The sequence below is a fragment of the Protopterus annectens genome, chromosome 5.part1 (assembly GCF_019279795.1).
Source record: "Protopterus annectens isolate FY-2018-M chromosome 5.part1, PAN1.0, whole genome shotgun sequence".
Classification (NCBI taxonomy): Eukaryota; Metazoa; Chordata; order Ceratodontiformes; family Protopteridae; genus Protopterus; species Protopterus annectens.
Genome location: NC_056736.1, coordinates 258,664,123 through 258,678,291, shown reverse-complemented (window position 1 = coordinate 258,678,291; position 14,169 = coordinate 258,664,123).

The window sequence follows — 14,169 nt, the reverse complement described above, 5'->3', positions numbered from 1 at the left end:
CAGAATGATCCCTGTATTATCATATATAAATAAAACAAGACTTAGCTGTTTCTTCTTGCATGTGGTATTTATATCCTATTGAGCCTCCTTAGTGCCTGGTATGCTAGGTTTGTATAAAATCACAAATTTGTCTTCTTTAGTAAATTGTCTTGCTGCCCATTTCACTGCAAATGTTTATCTCAAGGTCTGTACATCAAGATGTTAGTAGCCCTGCCTTCTTTTGATCCACTAAGGACATAAAACAAATATTTGCTTCATCAAACAGTATAATATCCAGTGGCGGCTGGTGACTTCAAATCAAAGGGTGGCTGCAGGAGACAGCTGAATGGGTGGGGCCAATGGGAAGGGGGTGTGGCCAACTAGAAAGGGGCAGAGCTATGCTCAAAACCAGAACAACTGGAACTTTAATTAAATATGCTGCCCTGGGTGCCAAACCGTCAATATGAGAGTCTGATCAAGACAAAGAAGAAAAAGATATTTCAATGCATTGGCTACGTGACAGCTTGCTTAAAATCTAGATGGAAACAAAAAGATTGTGAGGCATGAAAAACGAAATTACTTTTTAAATACATTACTGGAATGCCAGTCAAAATCAAGTATGAAAAAAAAAAAACAAGCAGCACTTAACTCAAACCACTTCTCCTTGCACTACAGTTCTAATTACAATTTATATTCAGCTTTATAAATAAAAGTACCAAGTAACACGCTGAAAGTAGCAATCTCTGTGATGCTCCCACTTGTAAAAATGTTTCTTATCCAAAAAAGACCTGCTGCCTGATAACAACTATCTACTTGTTTCATGGGGAAAACATGACCAAAGTAAAAAAATGAGCAGCAAACAAGAAACAAGCTCACGATAAAGTGCTTAAAGGATTACTGCACAGGTTACGGACCACACGTGATAGATTGGCATTCTGTTTAGTTTACAGGTAAAGCCTGAAAAGATGACTGCAAGTCTCCAAGAAATGTAATGAGCTTCTGAAAATACTGTAATCCTGTCCTTTATTACAAATACTGTCATATGCATTTCAATACCTAAGGCTTATACATTATCTAGTTATGTAAATATTCTCTGGATGGCAACAACAAAAAGGCTTTTTCAATGTTGGTAATTCTTTAACAGTATGCTTATTAAAGCTTACTTGCATCTTACAAAGTCAGACCAGCTTACCTGATGGTCATTAAAGCATTGCTACTTAAACACAGAGCAACAGGGAACTGCGATGGCATGCATTTTCTGAGTAATAAGAAGTATAAATCAACAGTATAAAGATATGACAGAAAACCAGAACATTTTGCAAAATCAAGGACAGATGAAAAGCCACTGTCGTACTTGTGTCTACCTTGGATGGGGGAATACTCTGCACACTTACACTGCATAACTGCTCCTTGCCTTGTCGCTTGGACACATCCAGTCTCACTACATGGGGGAGTGGGGTGCAGCAACTATGTCACAATTTGAAATGTTTCTGGCTGACTGTGATGGCTTTGACACATTTGTCATACCTCTCAACCTCAGAGCAAGAAATCCAGACAAAGCCATACACAGAAGTGGGACACAGGCCCAAAAATAAGGACATACACCAATAATGACAAAACTGCCCAATTTAGAACATTTCCATCCTAAAAGTCTACTCAAACTTCAACAATCCATCAGTATTAGTAAATATGCACAATCTCTGAAGAAAGAAATGTCATCTAAATAATTACACATTAAAGATATCCGAAACTAATGGAGAGGCTGCTGCTAGCAAACAACTTTATATTTCATTGTTTCATCTACAAGTAAAGTGCCTGCTGCCCTTGAGAAATTGCCTATGTTCCTTTAAAAAATGATAAGCTAGTAATATTGCAATAGGTAATGGTTGGCAAACTGATAACAGTTTCAAAGCTACTAGGTATCTTTGCCAAAAAGGACTGCAGCATCCACCCCCTTTACAACACAGTATCAGCAATGCATCTACATATTGTGGGAGCAGAACCCACAGCCTTCTGCATCAAAAGCAAGTATACAACCTGATGTGCTATTAACATTGCAAGCAGTCTCAGCATAAGCAGCACTAAACTTCTCTTCCCTGCTGCTGTCAGCTCCTTGTAAAATCTACTAGACACTCAGTTGTATCTCTCAACTTTGAAGCACAAGAAATCTGGAAAAAGCCAACATTTATTGGGGGGACAAAATCCCAAAAACCAGGGACATATTTTAAACATTGCTTGTGTAATCTTGGAAAGTTGCTAGAATAAAATGCTGTGTTACTACCATACATTTCACTGCCGAGCCCTAAACCCAGAACCCTGTGCATAATAGAACAACATACCACTATGCCAAATCAGCTGTTTTGGGAAAGAGAGGAAGACTGAAACTTAAATGGGTACCATTTAGTGAATTCAATTCTCACCAAAGCTGTCAACCTCTTAGCACAAAACACCTGGACAAAGCCAATAATGGGGGAATACAGCCCCCAAACATATTCAGTGAATTCAGTTCTCACCACAGCTCTCAACCTTAGCACAAAAAACCTGGACGAAGCCAATAATGGGGGAATACAGTCCCAAAAGTAGAGACAAATTTCAAATACTCATCTTATAAGCTTAGAAAATTGCTAGAATAAAAGGTTTTGTGTTACCGTGTACTTTCTGAAGAATATGAAGTCTGAAATTGTTAACCAGGAAAGTCTGACTTGGAACAAAATCCAATTTTCAGCAGAGGTTCAGGGAGAAAAACTGCAGACATATGCCTTTGTAACATGAGATGACACCAGAGCAAACCCACACAAAAACAGGCAGACTCCACCCCAGCCACGAATCAAACCAGTGAACCTGTAGCTGCAAGGCAACAATGCTACCACTGCACCATCAACTATTTAAGGAATTAAAAATTCAGAAACCACAGATTTTATGAGGAACAGAACAGAGATATAGGTTCATAGGTAGGTACTAGGCTATCTGCCCGAAGGCATTTATAAGCCTAGCCAGAATGTGTTAGCTTTCGCCACCCCCATAGATTAGTTCCCTGTGCCTCTGTCCAGCAAAGCCACTGAAGTGATCCCTGGGGTAAACTTTCTGTTATCCATCCACTTGTCAAGGTTTCTCTTGAAGAGAGATATGAGGCAGAAATCTGCAAAACTTCCACAAATGGTGGTGGGTAGGGAATTCAGGCTCTTGCTACCTGCACCCAATGTATAGGGCTCAAGCCTGAGGTACTGTCTAACCACCACCAGCAGGTATCCTGAGTTCTCTCTAGCCACCAGCATAACAAACACACACTGTCTCTCTAGCCATCAGTAGAAATCAATTGGGGCATTATACACACATACACACACACACACACACACACACACACACACACACACACACACACACACACACACACACACACACACACTTCCTAGCAATAACACATACCTGAGTAAAATCGTCTGTTTCTATCTCATCTGCTTCTAAAATAATTGTGTCAGCAGATGAATTCACAATGCTTAGTTGAGTTTATTAAGAACATTCAGCAGGGGGAAGATCAGACAAATGACATGGGGACTAGAGTGTCTAGTTGTGATAATTGTTTCTTGTGAATGCTGCCCACTTTAACTGCAAACTATTAAATCAAAGTACATTTTAGGAGAGATCATCCTCAGCTTTGTAAATAAATAACAGACTTTTAATCTGAAATCAGAACTGCACAAACAATATGCAAGTAAATCATGAAGCCACCACAGCTATTGCTCTGATCTGTATTTCTGCAAAGTCTGTTAGCAAACAGTTTAATCTGATAGCATGGTAAGGGTGTTCACACTCAAGATGCTATCAGTCTTTGATTTACAATGAAAAATAAATGATTGTATCTTTATTATGCAACGCACCTTTTTAAGTCTGCAGCATATGCAAATGTAAGTTAAAAGCAAAGGCATAACATTGATTGGCACTGTATAATGTTACATTTTGTTCTTGATTGGAAAATTCTCGTTCTGTAGAAGCCCTACAACTCAGTCAGGTCTTAACTGTAAATATACACCCCACTCAACAGGTATTGTGATGCAGACTTTCTTACTGTAAATTATGTTTCATGCTGGTTGTCTAAACACTGCATGTAACATGTCCAAAATGAATAACTGCGTGCTTTTGTAATGGAAAGCTGTGGGTTAACATCTATATTATTTTCTAGTATTGTATGATGTGATCACAATATGCAATTAACTCAAATCTCATGATTCAGGGAGAATGTATATGCTATAAAAACAGTGTTTCAGATTTCATAATGTTATATATATATATATATATATATATATATATATATATATATATATAAAACAGTGCAATTATAGGGAAATCCACATTTATTTAGCATTTAATGGAAGTGACGATATTATGACAGTTGGAAAGGCAAGATAAAAATGCAGATCAGCAGTTCTGTTTTAAAAGAAAATTTGAAGGGATATGGGTCAGAGATTGTGAAGTTTTACTATACAGATATAAAGGCAAACACACACAGACACACACACACACCTATTGAAGATTTATTTTCATTTTTTTCAACAATCTTATGAATGATGAGCAAAATAAACTGTAATCCTTACAATCAGGGACAGATGTCCGACAGTCCAACTAAGTAAATTAATTCATTTAAAAAAAAAGGGTACAGAGCCGATTCCATCAGACCAGCACCTACCTCAGTTAGTTTATGAATCTCGGTCTTCCTCTCTGCTCTCTCACTGCAGTCAGTGCAAGCCCTTAGCCACCCAAGACAAAAAAAAAATAAAAGAAGCAGTAAAGCACCACCAATGACCTCTTGATTAACACAAGTACAGTACTACTGTGCTAGTGCTACTGATTGTTTCTCGCTCTCTTTTTTGAGAAGAGAGCAAGAACCAATCAGTAGCAATCCAGCCATCCACGTCACGTATGTGCCTGTGGACGTGGCAGTCCGAACCCCCTTCTAATTACAGTGCGGTTAAACCCGCTTAGACTTCTGGGCATCGCATTGATGCTTTTTCTTTTATCTGGACTGCCTTTTACAGCAGTCAGATATTAGATGCTGCTTTAGTATGTTGTTGAAAAATAAAAAAAGATGGAACTCGACGAGCATGCGCAGTTCGAGTTCCGGCCGGGACTGAGAAAACGCAAAATAATGGAAATATTTTTAATGGCAGTTTTTTGGCAAATGAAATGAAATAAATGTATTAAATGTCAACAGAGTCAACTACACTTTCTTCTTTTTACTGGGAGGGCTGCAGTCCCACAGTCCAATAGCACGAGCCGCCCCTGATGAAATCTATTGCCATACACAAACAAGCCAAGTCTATCAGCATTATCTCTCACTCACAAATTGGAGGGGGGGGTCCAAATGGAGAGATGATGAAATCAGCAGGAAAAGAAGAGCAGCGTAGTTGGAAATGAATCCATCCTCATGTCTGGGTGAGTACCTTCATGTGGTGGACCCTCTTTTCATACCAAGATGGCACTGCTATATAGACTGTATTTTATATAGCATAGATCACAGACAGAGGTAGGCTAAAAATAAAAAGGACAGCCAGATGCACAAGTCCCAGGATAAAAAAGTGCCCCATTCTGGTATGTGCACTGGTGCCAGGACTGGAAAAAAATGACAGTGTAGAATCTTCAAGACACTGAAACACTCCTACAATGGGGGAAGGTCATGCTCAGGGAAGATGGCCCCCTGTTAAAGAGGTTGTCAACAAAAATCACAAAAAACTGACAGGCCAAAAAAGAGCTATAAAGATGATAGAGTGGACTGTTGAGGATAAAGAAGAAATTATGTATTGTTACTATTATGCAAGAATCCCAGAATTCCAGATAGAAGATATTAAAAAAAAAAAAGATTATGAGAGAAATTAGAGGAAAGAAAACTACTTGCACAAGAATAACTGTCAAAAGCTTCATGTGCAGATTTTTGTTCATTAATACAACAGAGCCATGAAAAACATTATACAGACAAAGAAACTTTGGGCCGCTTGGAAAAAGAAATGATAGAGGAATTGCAAAAATATAAGGAACAGAACCTAGAGATTTTTTTGAAAGGTATAAAAAAGAAGCATGGGCATGGGAAAGAAAGAGAGGTCTGATTTGGTGCAATATTTATACAATAGAGTACGCCAGACTAATCAATTCAAAAAAAGCAGATGCAAAGATATTTGAAGAGAAATACATGCAAAGGCACCCAGATATAGAAAATTTCACAATACAAAAAATAAGATCATAAAGAGGAACACAGAACAGAAGATTAGTAAAGTAGACGTTAAACAAATTAAGGTTAAAGTTATGGAATACCTGTGACATGAAGAAATCAGTGTAGAAAGTCTAACACAGGTTATGTCACAGCATGTTGGGACAATGAGTCCCCAAAGTAAGGAGAAGTAGGTGGAGTGAGAGACATCTGAAAAAGAAATGTGGACACGGGAAGGAAACAAGATTTAATATGGTGCAATACTTATGCAATGGAGAAAGCAAAACTAATCAATACAAAAGAAGTAGCACCAAAGATATTTGAAGAAAAATACAGACAAAGGCATCTGGATATGGAAAATTTCACAATAAAAATAAAAAAAGAAAAGAGGATTAGTAATGTAAAAGTTAAATAGAAACTGAAGTTATGGATTACCTGCAAAATAAAAGATTTGGTGTGGAAAATCCAACTCTAGTAATGTGACAGCATGATGGAACAATGAGTCCCAAAATTAAGGAGAAACAGGTGGAGCAGGAAGCATCTGATCACTTGCCAGATGAAGATCCTCTGGAGCTTTCAGTAGGAAACTAATATAAACGTTCAGTTGGAGTTGCATAGCAAGGGATGGAGCAGGACACAGTGGCAACTCTGATACAGTCAATGTTGTGAAGTAACAGGCCAGTGATTCCCCATATGAAAGAGCAATGGATAACGCAGGATGTAGGTGAAGAGAATATGTCACTGGAAGATGCCCTGGAACTTTCTTGCCCACAGAAAGCAGAGAAAATAGAATGTACCCTCAGTTTAGAAGAAAATGATCTAAGGGAAGAGTTGCTTGATTTAATAGAGATGGATAAACATATTAAGATCAATGAAAGAGATTAAAGAAAGTCAACAAAACCTAAAATGTTACATGTCTGATAAAAAAGATGAAAACATTAATCAAAACTATTAAGAGAAATTCATATAATATAGCAAAAGCAGAATATATTACTATGCAGCTAAACTAATAACAGATAAAGTCTTACCACAAAAATACAGAGCAATAAGAGAAAGGAAAGAAAGAAATCAAATGCCATTATATAAGCATGCGAGAGAGAAAACTATAAACAATTAAGACAAGAAGGGTCACTGGTATAAGAGTATAGAAGAGGGAACAGATCAAAAAAATTACTTAAAATGATAGATGTGAGAAAACAACACACAGTATCAGAACAGAGCAGGATCTATTGCAAATAATAAACAAGATATCAGCACAGACAGAAAAACTTGGAAGATATGCAGATAAATATAAAGGAAAAGTACAAAATAAGCAATGCATTGATGACTCAAAAAGTTTTATAAAGAACTGGGAAACAAAGAAAAGGAATAGAAGCACCACCCCAAAAAAGAAGAAATAGACAAATGTGGGAGAAATATCTACGAAGACCATGTGGAACATAACAAATATGCTGAATGGACAGAAAAAGTAAAAGAAACAGTAAAAAGTTCAAATGTACAGGCTATTAAATGAGATGAAATAACAGCTGGAGAAATTGAAATAAAATTAAGAAAAGCTCCTAATTGGAAAACCCCAGACCCAGGTGCAGTACCTAACTTCTGGCTAAAAGTGTTGATATTTTTAAGCAAAGATTTAGCCCTGAGTAAGAATTACTTACGTGCACATCCCTAATAGACACCATCCTGGTTAATAACAGGAAAAATTATACCCCTTCTTAAGAGTAAAACTGCAAGCTATCCTAAAAACTATAGACCAATAATTTGCCTTCTGATAATGTATAAACTGGAACAGATGACGATAGAGTTTATAGTCATTTAGAAGAATACTCATTCGTGGCAATGGAGCAAAAGGATAAAAAAGCCATATGGAACAAAATATCATTTGTTGTTAAAAAAGTCATAATTGAGAAATGTAAAAAAGGGGGGAAATCTCAGTATGTCATGTATAGATTACAAAAAAAAGCATTTGATAGCATCCCACATTTATGGATAAAGGAGTGCTTACAGATGCATAAAACGCATCTTATATTGATCAGTTACATTACAGTAACCAAGAAACAGTGGTAGGCTAGTTTGCAGCTAAGCCATGATAAAGGACAAATTGTTATACCAGGGATAAAAATTGAAAGGGGGATATTCCAGGGTGACTGTCACTGCTGCTCTTTTGTCTTGCCTTTAACACATTAAGCTGTCTGCTTAACAGATTAGATCATGGTTACAATTTGGCTTCCAGAAAACAACCAAGTGTAAAGACTTCTCATCTTCTTTTTGTGGATGATTTAAAACTGTATAGTTCATCAGATGAGGAGCTGAAAGCACAACTACAAGTGATTAAAACTTTCTCAGATGAAGTTCAGTTGTTCTTGATAAATGTGCAAAAGCAACATTTAAACCAGGAAACCTGGAGCACTAAGACAATTTCAGTCTGAGACAGGAATGTGATATAAATGAACTTGAGCAGAAGGGAATGTACTGTATAAATATTTGGAAGATGATGAAGGACTGATAATAAAACATGAATAAATGCAAGCAAAACTCAGGGAATATTTTAGAAGAGTAAAATTATTACTGAAAACAGCCCTGACATGTAGGAACAAAGTCCAAGTTATAAACCACTTTGTTCTTCCTGTTCTAATTTACAATTTTGAGGTGATAGATTGACCCCAAGAGGTACTGTTCAGCTGGACAGGAAAGCAAGAAAACTGCTTCATGCTTATCAAATGATATGTAAAAATCAGTGTATACTAAGATTATATATTCTCCAATTTGAAGTGAGGAATGGGTCTTCTTGAAATTGATTACATGTATAGATCTGCAATCATAGGACTGCATACGTATCTACTGACTTCACCAGATCCAAACATAGTGAAAATTTTAAAACATGAGGAGAACAAGTCTAAGATGACTTTCCTGCTTAGTTTAGCAGAAGTATTTCGGTGTCAAGTGGGAATGGAAAACAAACCAGAAGTAGACAAAAATCAGGCAGCAACTGACTGTGCCAAAAAAAATACAACAATGAATATAAGGAGAAAGACCAGATGAGAATGGAAGAAATGTGGAAAAGGCATACATTTAGTTACAAATACAGAAAACTCATGAAACAACCTCATGTCGGTAAGGATCTGACACAGGAATGGTGAATTTATACCACGAGATGAAATATTGGTGGCACAGGGTAGTGGACTACGTACATGTTGGTTTACAAAGTCCATTGAACATGTGGGAGAAACAGACACATGCAGGTTCCGTAAAACAGAAATGGCAACAGTACCACATCTTGTTGCTGGGTGTGATGCACTAATGGCAGGTGACCTGTATACTAAAAGTCACAATAATGTGGCAAGACTACTGCATTGGGGAATGTGCAAACATTACAACACTGAAGTAGCTGAGAAGCATTGGAAATGAGCCACAAAGCACTATAGAGAATGATAACATTTATATCACATGGGATCACCCATTATCAGCAGTTCAAAAAGGAGATGCAAGAAAACCAGATATAGTTGTCCATGAAAAAAAAAAAAAACAAAAGTAACAGTGATCACTAATTTGCTACACCCAGTGTCTTACATATAGAGAGACACAAATACCAGAATTTGTAGGCAGAAATGAGGGCAATGTGGAAGAATGATACCCAGACAGTTCCATTAGTAGTAGAAGCAATGGGATGGGTCTCATAAAAAGAATTTACAGTCTTATTTAGATATGCTACCAATCCATGTAACTCCATATGAACTGCAGAGTCAGTTCTGGGCACATTGCGGGTGCTGCGATGAGCACTTTTGGCTAACATCAAAGACTGAAACAATACAAATTTCATGAACTTTAATTAAACTTTGACTTAGGAATGGGGTCCTTTCCTGTCATGGTACTAGAAACCCAAAGGAAATGGAGAAATTAAAACGGGGTAGAGGCAGCTCAGATATAAATGACAGCAATCTTCAAATTCCCTACTGATAGACTGAGTGGGAAGAAATCTCTGCAGCTAGGAAATTCTTATTTCATTCTAATAAAGTCATCAATTTAACTACAAGTTAGAGATATGCTATAAGAAATGTCCTTGAAGAAATTTGCTTAGGAAATGGTAAAGAACACATACCTAAGTCACTAAGATTTACTTATAAGTTCTTTATTTTTTCATTGTGAGAAGTAATTCAGTGTATTTCCATTCTAAATGAAAAAAGAGTACCCTAAAGTCAAAGTAGCTGTAATAAAGAATTTGTCTTGTAGGGACAAAAGCCTTGGTCAAAACATGATCATATTACAATGGCAATCCCTCCCTCATTCAAGTCATTTTTGGGACAAAATAAATTCTAAAATTATACCAACCAGTTAAAAAATGGCATAGACATTGGTGTTGCATAGTAGAGGAAGATATGGTATATTTTTGAAGATTTATTAACATAATTGTTTCTTAAGAGAAGTGGGTACTTATTTGACATTTTCTAAGATCTCTAAAATATAGACACAATCACAGCCTTGTTCCTATGGTGTAAAGGGGCAAAGCCCTGACTGCAACCTAGATGAGCTGGGTTTGACTAGCAGCTCAGGGGCAGAAAGCTCTATGGTATGGTGGTGATGGGTGGGGTGGGAATGAGCAGCTGACACAAGCTCAGGCATCTTTGGGAAGAGAAGTAGTGTGATTAGCTGTATCAGTGACCCCCAATATGAGTATTGGTTGTTCGCTGGTAGCAGTTACTCAGCTGGTGTCTCATGTTACATATAGGCTAGCACAGCATTCCAGGATGAATATGGAAGTCTGTGAGAGATGTCTTAGGCAGTGGCTTAGCAGGAGCCATCAGCCCCCATGAGGAAGGAGTTAGATGATGAATGAAGGCTTACTGGTTCCTGATTGTCTCTTCCCTCTCATCTGAAGGGGAATGAATGGGCTGATTGGCTCTCACTCCAGCCACTCTCACTCCAGCCAGGAAAAAATGACCCCTATGACTCTCACTTTGAATGAGGAACAAATGAGTTGACTCTTACCTTATAGAGGTGGGATTGAATGGGCTAAGTGGGTGCTAGTAAAGGAAGCCTGATGGCTGGGGTTGAAGCTGAAAAAAATTGAAAGCACTGCTAAAATGGTACCATTCCACTACACAGTTAAACACACAGCTATGTTCAGTAATTTACAGGAATACCTGTGGTCCATAGGGATTTCATATGTATCTTCAACTGAATAGTCTACTCTTGTGAAATAAATGGAAATCTGTCTTAAGTTGGCATTGGTATAGTATCTTCAATAAAGTAAAACAACAGAAACAGAGAAACTGATGAAATAACATTAATAACCATTCAGATGATAAATTTGCTGTTTTTGTTAGGCTGCAGACCTTAGTCTGAAAGTATCTGAACTAGAGAGCAAGCACCTTGGGGGACTGCTGGATAAATGGCATCTCTCCTGGAAGTATTTCTTCAAGAATCCTCTTGGTTTTGGGCACCTTTACCACATCATGTAGTCTGTTAGGGATCCAGTTGATTCTCCGACTTTAGTTACCACAAGTACTGATTGTGCAGATCAAACTCATTGAGAGCCACTTTCAGTGAACATTGAGGTTGCAGTTTTCCCCACCATTGTGCAGCAGTAGAGTTGGTATATATAAGTTTTGGGAGAGTGAGTGTCACTTCCCATATGGGAGTACAGATGGGCTTGTGCTCCTGAAGAAAAACAAGTTTAGCTTTCATTGAAAGTGGTTTTCAGTGGGTTTGAGTCACAGAAATGGCACTCACAGTAACTGCCTTCTGCAAATCAGGATGATTCCATGTTATCAAATATTGGATTTCTAAATGTCTAATTTAATTGCTTGATCTAAAGATCTAGAAATTTTCCTCCAAGACACTTCCTCACACTCTGCCGATGCTGAGATCCATTTTTGCTCTCCTTGTGTGGTATTTACTTTACATTATACAACGACCCCCCCCATTAATATTCAAAAACGTGCATGCTGATTGATCAGCGTGTACATTGTAAGTCAAAGTTATAGTAATGGAAAAAGGTCCGGTCGCCCGGACTTTTTCCATTACTATAACTCTTTTTTTAACAGCAACGGAGAATGCAAGATCTCCGTTGCTTCACACTGTCTTGCTATGTTAAAGGAGTTTAACATAGCGAGACAGCTTTAGAAAAAACAACAGAGATTCTCCATTGTTTTTTTTAAAGCTGTCTCGCTATGTTAAAGTCCTTTAACATAGCGAGACAGTTTGTAAAAAGCAACGGAGATCTTGCTTTCTCCGTTGCTTTTGCCCACAGCTCTGATGTACTGTGTAGGCATACGCATGCGCAGTACATCAGAATTGCCGCAGAATACCAGACAGCTGCGGTAGGGCAGCAAGAAGGCATTATACAATGCCATTATTTAAGAAAAGTAATTATTTTTTTTCTTAAATAATGTCATTGTATAATAGCAATAACCCACTTCTGGGTGTGGGTAATGCTGGATTTACCCATGGTTGGCTTTGTTTGGCCACTCGGGCTTTGCCCTCGTGACCAAACCACACCAACCGTGGGTAAATCCAGCATTACCCACACCCAGGCTTGCATTATTGCTATATTAATCAGTTTTTGATTGACTCTTTTGAAATGCATGGGGTGATAAATTTCCAGAATCTTTGTAATAGATTGTAACCTGTACACTAGAAATGGTGTACATACAGATTACTGCTGATGGTAGTCCACAGGCTCAACATTTAAACTGCTTAAATAACGCAGTCCAAAACCGCTAAGACAAAACAAAGTGAAAGCTTTACTGCTTAGACCTCAAAATAACATTTAACAACCAAATGCAAACAAGCAAGCGTTTTGTAAACGTGGATACTTTAAGTGATAAACTCCACAGAAGTAACACACAGTTTCAAAAGAGATGTGGAATTTCATCCTTAATACTAATTCCATTGTATTTGGAGTAAACAAAGAGCAACCTTGTTACACCAGGCTCCTCAATGGATAGGCTGCAGATAAGATATCAGAGTGGATATCAAAAGTCACTTTTCACAATCAGGAGGCTGATTAATACAAAACAGCAATATATTGTGAACGTAATGCAATAATGGTACAAGACTTCTTCAAGTCACCAAGTCTGTCACCAAATTCATTAGCCCTTTAAATGCCAAGTAACTTAAAACTCTAGTCAGTTCAATAAGCAAACAACCAAACAAAGTCTAGTTGAATCCTGATCCACTGAACTGTCTCCATCATGGACCCATTATTAATTTAAACACTCAACTTCTAGCAGATTTTTTCCGATGTACAAAAGGGGATTGTCTGTACTGATGTTGTTACTAATAAGTCTAATCGGACTAACAGGCCTAAAATTTTCAAGCCCGAGTCTTTACGACTCTTATCTATCAGGATAATCAAGGCACACTTCCATTGACTAGGTACAAGGCCTATATTCAATGATAATTGGAATAGATAAGTTAAGATTTCAATAATGCTCCCACTAATGGAGAAGAGAAGTAAACTATTCATTTCATTAAACTTGAAGTTGTGTCTCTTCTTATTTTGGAGAGCACTTTCCTCACTAACTCAGAGAAATTATTTGAGGATAGACACAATCAGCCAAACTGAATTCAATTAGAGAATTATCCTTTTCCCTCACTAGTTCTCCAGAATATTTTGCAAAACAATATACCAGTTCATTTGTATCTCTGTTTTGTCTTTATATATCACTGAGATATACAGGCTCACAACTTTATTACATTACCTAAAAATATTTAAAGAGGATTTCTTACTACTCACCACATTACATCCTAGGCCCAATTCATAATCACTCTTTAGCTTTTCTAATGTTTTCAAGCATCTAATGCCATCCGCTTATAAGAGATCCTATTTAAGATGGAGATTACCTACATTTCTTCAAAAAGCTTTTTTCCTTAGATCCTTTCCTATGTTATGATTAAACTGGGGAGCACAATTTACATTTATCATACTAGGACTTATTTTACAGGAACAAACATGTCAATGGAGATATTCATTTTCTGAAAAAATTCAG